This window comes from Phoenix dactylifera, chromosome 18, assembly GCF_051530095.1.
Source record: "Phoenix dactylifera cultivar Ajwa chromosome 18, Ajwa_hap1_PhDact_Kaust_v1.1, whole genome shotgun sequence".
Classification (NCBI taxonomy): Eukaryota; Viridiplantae; Streptophyta; class Magnoliopsida; order Arecales; family Arecaceae; genus Phoenix; species Phoenix dactylifera.
In genome coordinates this window covers 6,586,323-6,594,479 of record NC_143207.1, presented here as the reverse complement: position 1 = coordinate 6,594,479, position 8,157 = coordinate 6,586,323, and positions in this window count along the sequence as shown.

The following is an 8,157-nucleotide window of genomic DNA, read 5'->3' as shown; positions in this document are numbered from 1 at the left end:
TCTTCTTTGTCAAGGATGCTTCACTCTTCAAGGGGGGATGGAGCTCTTGATGCCTCTTTGAATCTGCTCAATCCCTTTCTTTGATTCTTGAATGAAGCTCTTGATGAAGAAGATTAGGGCACTTTTGTGTTCTTGAGTACTCTTTGATATTCCTTTCAAAAGTTATTCTCTCTGATGAATAGTGCCCCTTTAAATAGCTTCCCACCTTCTTTGGTCAAGCCCCAATGGTTAGAATTCAAAAACTAGCCGTTACTGACCTTGGGAAGGACAAAAAGTACATCTGCAGAACTAGCCGTTACTGTTCAGCCCGTGTTTGGGTCGGCTCAACCTGTCCTTGGGTCGACCCAACTTTGCCTTGGGTCGACTCAAACATTCCTTGGGTCGACCCTCTCAGAGAACACAGAAACTTTGATTTCAGCCTTCCTTCACTTGGGTCGACCCATCCTTTCTTTGGGTCGACTCAAAGTTCACTTGGGTCGACTCAACTTCTTCTTGGGTCGACCCTCTCAGTAATTTCAGAGAACCATTTTCTGTCTGTCTTTCTGTCTTGCCTTTGAGTCGACCCTCTCAGAGTTTGGGTCGGCTCAAGCTTGGGTCGACTCAACCACTGTTTGGGTCGACCCTCTCAGTAAATCCAGAGAACATATTTCCTTCACGGTTTGAGGTTCTTGAAGTTTGGGTCGACTCATGCTTACCTTGGGTCGACCCAACCAACTGTTCATCTGTGCCATTTTTGCAGGAGTGTGCCAAATGATTTCTTGATGTGCCGGGGTCGACTCAAACAATCTTTGGGTCGACTCAAACCACACTTTGCTGCATTCTCAAGGTTAGATTCATTCAAATGAACAAAGCATGTATCTATTATCAATCACACAAATATACTGAGAGTAATGAACTTATAAATGAAGTATCAATTTAACTTATAACATACTCTAGATAATTACTTGTTAATCATCAAAATAACACTATCATCCTCACGTTGGTCTTCTTTTCCTTTGATCATCAGGCTTTTCAAAGCTTGTTTCATCCTCTTAGTCTTGGCCCTAGTCATAGGACCTTCAATTCCATGCAAAGGATCTTTAGATGGGCTGGTTGCGTCTCTATCAAGCCCCAAAAGAGGTATGATAACCTCGGGGGATTACACCCTATCAATTACTAGCAAAAATAATAATTTTTTTAATTTTTTTTTTAAATTTCAAATTTTGAATTTCAGAATTCAAATTTTGAATTCAAATTTTTAAATTTTAGAATTTTTTTCAAATTTTTTTTTTCAAATTTTTTTTTGAACTTTTTTTTATTTTATTTTTTAAAAAAATTTAAATTTCGAATTTCAAATTTTAGAATTTAATAAAATTATTAACTAGAAATTATCAAAATAAGAAAAATTAATAAAAATAAAAATAAAACTTACTACCGGAGTGCGTTCCCTCCGAGCATCCAAAATTTGATTTGATCTTCGTGATCGTTCTTGCTTCTCGAATTGCCTCCCCGACAACGGCGCCAAAATTTTGTTCATCCAATTTCTGTCTAACTAAAAATATGCTAAATAGATCGTTGTTAGAACCGACAAACAAAGTTTAATTTAATTTTACTCTTATCTTTTCTACTCGAAGAATAGTGGTTGTAAGAGGTCGATCCACAGGAAGGTGATTGGAGTTGCATAAAAATTAAAACGTTCACTCTGATTCGAAATAGACTTTTGAATGATAGAAGAAAAATATTATTTTGAGGATATTGACTGATTTTCTGGTCTACCATAGAATCTTCTTTATTTAAAAATAATAAAAAGACAAGTACTTAGAAATTGAAGAGCATTTATAAATTCATGAAATGTTTAACTATTCAAAGAAAAATTTTGGCATAAATTAAAATGGATGAAAACAAGTGCTAAGAAGATCAAAAGCCTAGAACATAAATTGCATAAAAGAAAATTTAATGTATTGCATCAAAGAAGAATTAAAAGATTGCATTAAAAAAAAAGAAATTAACTTGAACCTAGAACAAGAATTGCATGAAAAAGAAATGATAGATTTGATAAAAAAAAAAATTCATTACAAATAAAAGTGGATATTGTGGAGTGATTGATTAAAACCCTATTTGATTTTGATGAGCTCAAAGCATTAGAGTATATATGTTGTTTACTAATGAATTCAATTGAGTGTTTCAGTGAAAATCTTGTCTAAGTGTCTCAAGACTTGGTTCATAATATTTTGGATAAGTTAAGAAGTCAGTTTGAACCAAAGTCTGAGACTCGAGTCGACTCCAGAGTATTACGAGTCGACTCTAAGCGTATCAGGATCACTGGCACGGGCTCGAGTCGACTCCTGACCATTACGAGTCGACTCCAACTGAGAACGGACAGACAAACAGAAAGCATCAACTCAAAATCTGTCAGCGAGTCGACTCCTGAAGTGCGCGAGTCGACTCCGATGTTTACCGAGTCGACTCCGGAGAAGTATGAGTCGACTCCAAGGAGTTACAGGCAGAAAAGTCAGAGAGCGGTTTTCGACCCTGAGATTCGAGTCGACTCCTGTAGAATGCGAGTCGACTCCGATGGTTGGCAGGTCGACTCCAAAGATAGTGAGAGTCGACTCTCAGCAGTACACAAGGCAAAAGTCAGAGAGCGTTTTTCGGACTCTAAGATTCGAGTCGACTCCCGCATTGCACGAGTCGACTCCGAGACACCGCGACCCCAAAGAAGACAGAAGACCAATTTGCTGTCTCTGAGATTCGAGTCGACTCCCAGACAGCTCGAGTCGACTCCAAGGCAGCGCTTCACTAAAAACACAGAAGACTAAGTTTCGGAAACTGAGAGCCGAGTCGACTCCGGAACAGTTCGAGTCGACTCCAAGACTGGACGAGCCAAAAGACAGTAGATCGAGAGTTCGGGCTCTGAGCGCCGAGTCGACTCCCAGGATTGTCGAGTCGACTCGAGTGGACCAAGTTCAAAAATAGATCCACGGACTCCATGGGATGAGCCGACTCCGAAAATGCCAAGTCAGCTCCAGAAGTTGGCGAGTCGACTCCGGGTCAAGTCGAGTCGACTCCCCGTCGAAGAGGCGACTTTAATTCAAATCCGGAACAGTTGCCGAGTCGACTTCAGAAAAGCATGAGTCGACTCCCGCTACAGCCGAGTCGACTCCTGATCGCGCGAGTCGACTCCAACCCACCAACGGACATATTGTCAGGCTGTGCAGAGTGTGCAGAACGGGCAGAAAAAGGTCTCTAACGGCTAGTTTCCGTGGGGGATGGCTTAAATAGCCACAGAAGACTGTAGCAAGGAAGAGAACAACTATTCCACTCAAAGTAATCAAGCTTTCAATCTCTGCAACCTGGTTTTCAACGGAAAAGAGTGAAGAGCAACATTAACTGCATCCACCTACTTCTTCCCAACATTGAAAGAGATCTCCTCCTGCATTCAAGTCGACCAGACATTCAAGAGGAGACCCGAAGTTCAAGAAGCCCTACTCTACTCCAACTCAAACGTGTTTGAGGGCTTCTAACTTCTCTTTTGTTTATATTGTTATTTATCTGCTTTTGAGAAGCTCTGTTTTTCTGTTACTCCTTTTTACTTCCATCTTGTCTTTGCTTGGTTCAATCGGGGGATTGAATCAAGGGTATTGAGGTTGGTTGGTGAGCCGAGTGTAAAACCAACGTGTAAGGGTTCGATTGTGATCCCGAGAAAACAATCGGGTTGGTTCTAGTCGGTGAGCCTGGGAAAACCGACCGAGTTCGTTGTGAGCTCGTAAAACAACAAGTTTGGTTGTGAGCTTGGAAAACAACCGGCTGTAATCCAAGGGGTTATAGTGAATTCCCAAGTGAGACTTGGGGTGTGGACGTAGGAGTAAGGGTTAGCTCCGAACCACTATAAAACATTGTGTTTGTGATTGTTTGTCTCTCTCTATCTCTCGCATTTCATTCACCGCACATAGAAACTAATTAATCATCTCGCAAAAGCATTAATTAGTTATCCACAAAAGTTTTAATAGCCAAATTATTTTAAAACCCAATTCACCCCCCCCTCTTGGGTTGTCTATCTGGGCAACAAGTGGTATCAGAGCCTAAACTCTTCTACCCTAAGAGTCAAAGATCAAAATGACAACCCCATTTTGATCTTCCCACATTGAGGGTCAGTCCACCTAAAGACCCCCATTCTTTAATGGATCTGACTACTCATATTGGAAGGCTAGGATGAGAATATTCATCGAAGCCCAAGACTATGAGATGTGGACCATTGTAGCAAATGGGCCATACATCCCATCCATTTATCTAGAGGGGGTCACTATACCCAAACTCGAAAAGGATTGGGATGAACACGACATGAGAAAGGCACAACTCAATTCTAAAGCAATGAATGTGCTTTACTGTGCACTAGATAGGAATGAATTCAATAGAGTCTCTACTTGCAATTCTGCAAAAGAGATTTGGGATAGACTTGAAGTGACCCATGAGGGCACGAATCAAATCAAAGAATCCAAAATAAATATATTGGTTCATAAGTATAAACTATTTAAAATGGATTCTAATGAAACAATCACTTGCATGTTCACTAGATTCACTGACATTGTCAATGGCCTAAAAAGCCTTGGCAAAAACTGTACTAACAGTGAGCTTGTCAGGAAGATTCTTCGATGTCTACCAAGGTCATGGGAAGCCAAGGTGACGGCAATCCAAGAAGCTAAGGACTTGAACAAGCTTCCACTTGAAGAGCTCCTTGAATCCCTAATGACTCACGAGCTAACCATGAAGCAACACAGCGAAGAAGAGTCCTCACATAAGAAAAAGGTAATAGCTCTTAAATCTACATCATCTAACAAAGATTTGTCCTGCAGTAGCAGCAGTGAAGAAGAAGATCATGAGGGAGATGATGATGAGGCTCTTCTTGTGCGCAAGTTCAGAAAATTCATCAACCACAAGAAGTCCTATCATCAAAGGAGAGGCCCCTCAAATTTCTATCGCAAGGATAAAGGTAAGGAAAGGAAAAATGAGGGGATTGGATGCTATGAGTGCAAGAAGCCGGGACACATCAGAGCTGAGTGTCCCTTACTTAAGAAGGGCAGCAAGTACAAGAAGAAGAAAGCCCTTGTCACCACCTTATCGGACTCCGACGCATCATCTTCATCATCGGATGAGGAACAAGAAGAAAAGGCCAATTTCTGCTTCATGGCCAACGAAAATGAGGTAACATCCGAAACGCATCTAGATTTTACTTTTGATGAACTTTATGATGCATTTAATAAACTAATGATTGAATATAAGGCTATAAACATTAAGAATAAAGAGCTAAAACTAGCTAATCAAACTTACATACATAAATATGATAAACTAGTTAAGGATAAGGACTGTATCACCAAAGAAAATCTAGAACTTAAGACAAGCAACCAACTCTTAATTAAAAAAATAACACCTTAAGTAAAGATAATGAAAAACTAACTAAGGAAATTTCAGAACTTAAAAACAATAAACAAATCTTAAACGAAAATCTCATAAAAGACTTGAATACTCTAAAAACGGAAAAACAAACTCTAACTAAAGAACTTGGAAAATACAAACCTTTGATTGAGAAATTTACTTATAGTTCTGAAAAATTAAATATGATACTTAATAGTCAACATGCAGTATTCAATAGAGCAGGTTTAGGATATAAACCTAAAAATAAGCAAAAACTTCTTAGTAACTTCTTTGTTAAAGCAGGAGAAAGTAAAACTAAGAAAATAACCTGTTTTTGTTGTGGAAAATTAGGACATAAGGCAAATGTGTGTAATTATAGAAAAGGAAAAACAAAAGAAAAAATTAAAAGGGTATGGGTTCCAAAAGGAACCAACATGACTAACCATGAAGGACCCAAGAAAACTTGGGTACCTAAGATTACATGATTTGCTTGTGTAGGAGTGTCTTGCAGCCAAGGTCAACAAAAATTACTGGTACTTGGATAGTGGCTGCTCAAGACACATGACGGGTGACAAGGATCAATTCTTCACCCTTGAAGCTAAGAAGGGAGGTGCTGTGACTTTTGGAGACAATAACCAAGGTCACATCATTGGTATAGGTAAAGTTCAAATTACCCCTTCTACTTTTATTGATAATGTTCGATATGTTGATGGTCTTAAGCATAATTTATTAAGCATTAGTCAATTATGTGATAGAGGCTATAATGTTATGTTTAAACCATCACTATGCATCATAACAAATCCAAATGATAATAGTTTAGTTTTTAAAGGAATAAGACGTGGGAATGTGTATGTTGTAGATCTTGAGGATCTTGCCAAACACAACCCATGCTTAGTTGTTAATGAAACTAAAGACAATGATGCTAGTTGGTTATGGCACCGTAAGTTAGGTCATGCAAGCATGGACACAATATCTAAACTAGTTAAAAGAGATTCTGTGATAGGTTTGCCAAAACTAAGATTTGAAAAGAATAAAATATGTGAAGCTTGTCAATATGGCAAACAATCTAGGAACTCCTTTAAATCCATAAAATGTGTCTCTACCTCTAGACCTCTAGAATTATTATACATGGACCTATTCAGACCAACTAGAACAACAAGCCTAGGTAGAAATAAATATGGTCTAGTCATTGTAGATGATTATTTTAGATACACTTGGGTTATGTTCTTAGCACATAAAGATCAAGCTTTTTCAGTATTTAAAAAGTTTCATAAGGAAGTAACCAATGCTAGAGATACTACAGTAATAGCTATTAGAAGTGACCATGGTACCGAATTTGAAAATCATTTATTTGATGAGTTTTGTAGTAAAAAGGGAATAACTCACAATTTTTCTGCACCTAGGACACCACAACAAAATGGAGTTGTGGAGAGAAAAAATAGAACTCTAGAGGAAATGGCTAGAACTATGTTATGTGAAAGTAACCTCCCTAAGTACTTTTGGGGAGAAGCCATTAATACTTCTTGTCATATATTAAATAGAGTTTTATTGAGACCCATTATAAAGAAAACACCTTATGAACTTTGGAAAAACAGAAAACCAAAGGTAAACTACTTTCATGTTTTTGGATGTAGGTGTTTTGTTCATAATAATGGGAAAGATAATCTAGAAAAATTTGACTCAAAATCTGATGAGGCTATATTCTTGGGGTACTCTACAACTAGCAAAGCCTATAGAGTCTTTAATAAAAGAACCCTAGTTATAGAAGAATCTATACATGTTGTATTTGATGATTCTAGTGACATCTCTTCTAGCAAGAGAGTTAATTTTGATGATGCTGAAATTCTTGAAGAAAAGATAGATGAGATGACATTACAAGATGATAATCAAAAATTAATTGAAGGTGCATCATCAAGCCAAGAGGCTATTGTGGATCATGGACTAACTAAAGCTTGGAGGTATGCTCACGGGCATCCTAAGGAATTAATTCTAGATGATCCATCTCAACCTATTAGGACTAGGGAATCCCTTAGGAACTTAAATAATCATCTAGCCTTTGTTTCTCATTTTGAGCCCAAACACATAGAAGAAGCTGAAAAAGATGTAAATTGGATAAATGCAATGCAAGAAGAATTAAACCAATTTACTAGAAACAAAGTATGGAATCTAGTTGAAAGACCTACTGAATATTCAATTATAGGTACCAAATGGATTTATAAAAATAAACTTGATGAAAATGGTACTGTAATAAGGAATAAGGCTAGATTAGTAGCCAAGGGTTATAATCAAGAAGAAGGTATAGATTTTGATGAAACCTTTGCTCCGGTAGCTAGACTTGAAGCAATTAGACTTTTACTAGCTTTTGCATGCTCTAAGGACTTTAAGTTATTTCAAATGGATGTAAAAAGTGCATTTTTAAATGGGTATATTAATGAGGAGGTATATGTAGAACAACCTCCTGGTTTTGAAAATCATCAATACTCTAATCATGTTTATAAATTGAACAAAGCACTTTATGGTTTAAAACAAGCACCTAGAGCATGGTATGAGAGGCTTAGCAAATTTCTATTAGAACATGAGTTCTCTAGGGGTAATGTAGATACTACATTGTTTCTAAAGAAGAAAAGCAAAGATATGTTGTTAGTACAGATTTATGTTGATGATATTATTTTCGGTGCTACTAACAATCGTCTCTGCGAAGAATTTGCTAACTTGATGCAGAGTGAATTTGAGATGAGCATGATGGGAGAGCTGAATTACTTCCTT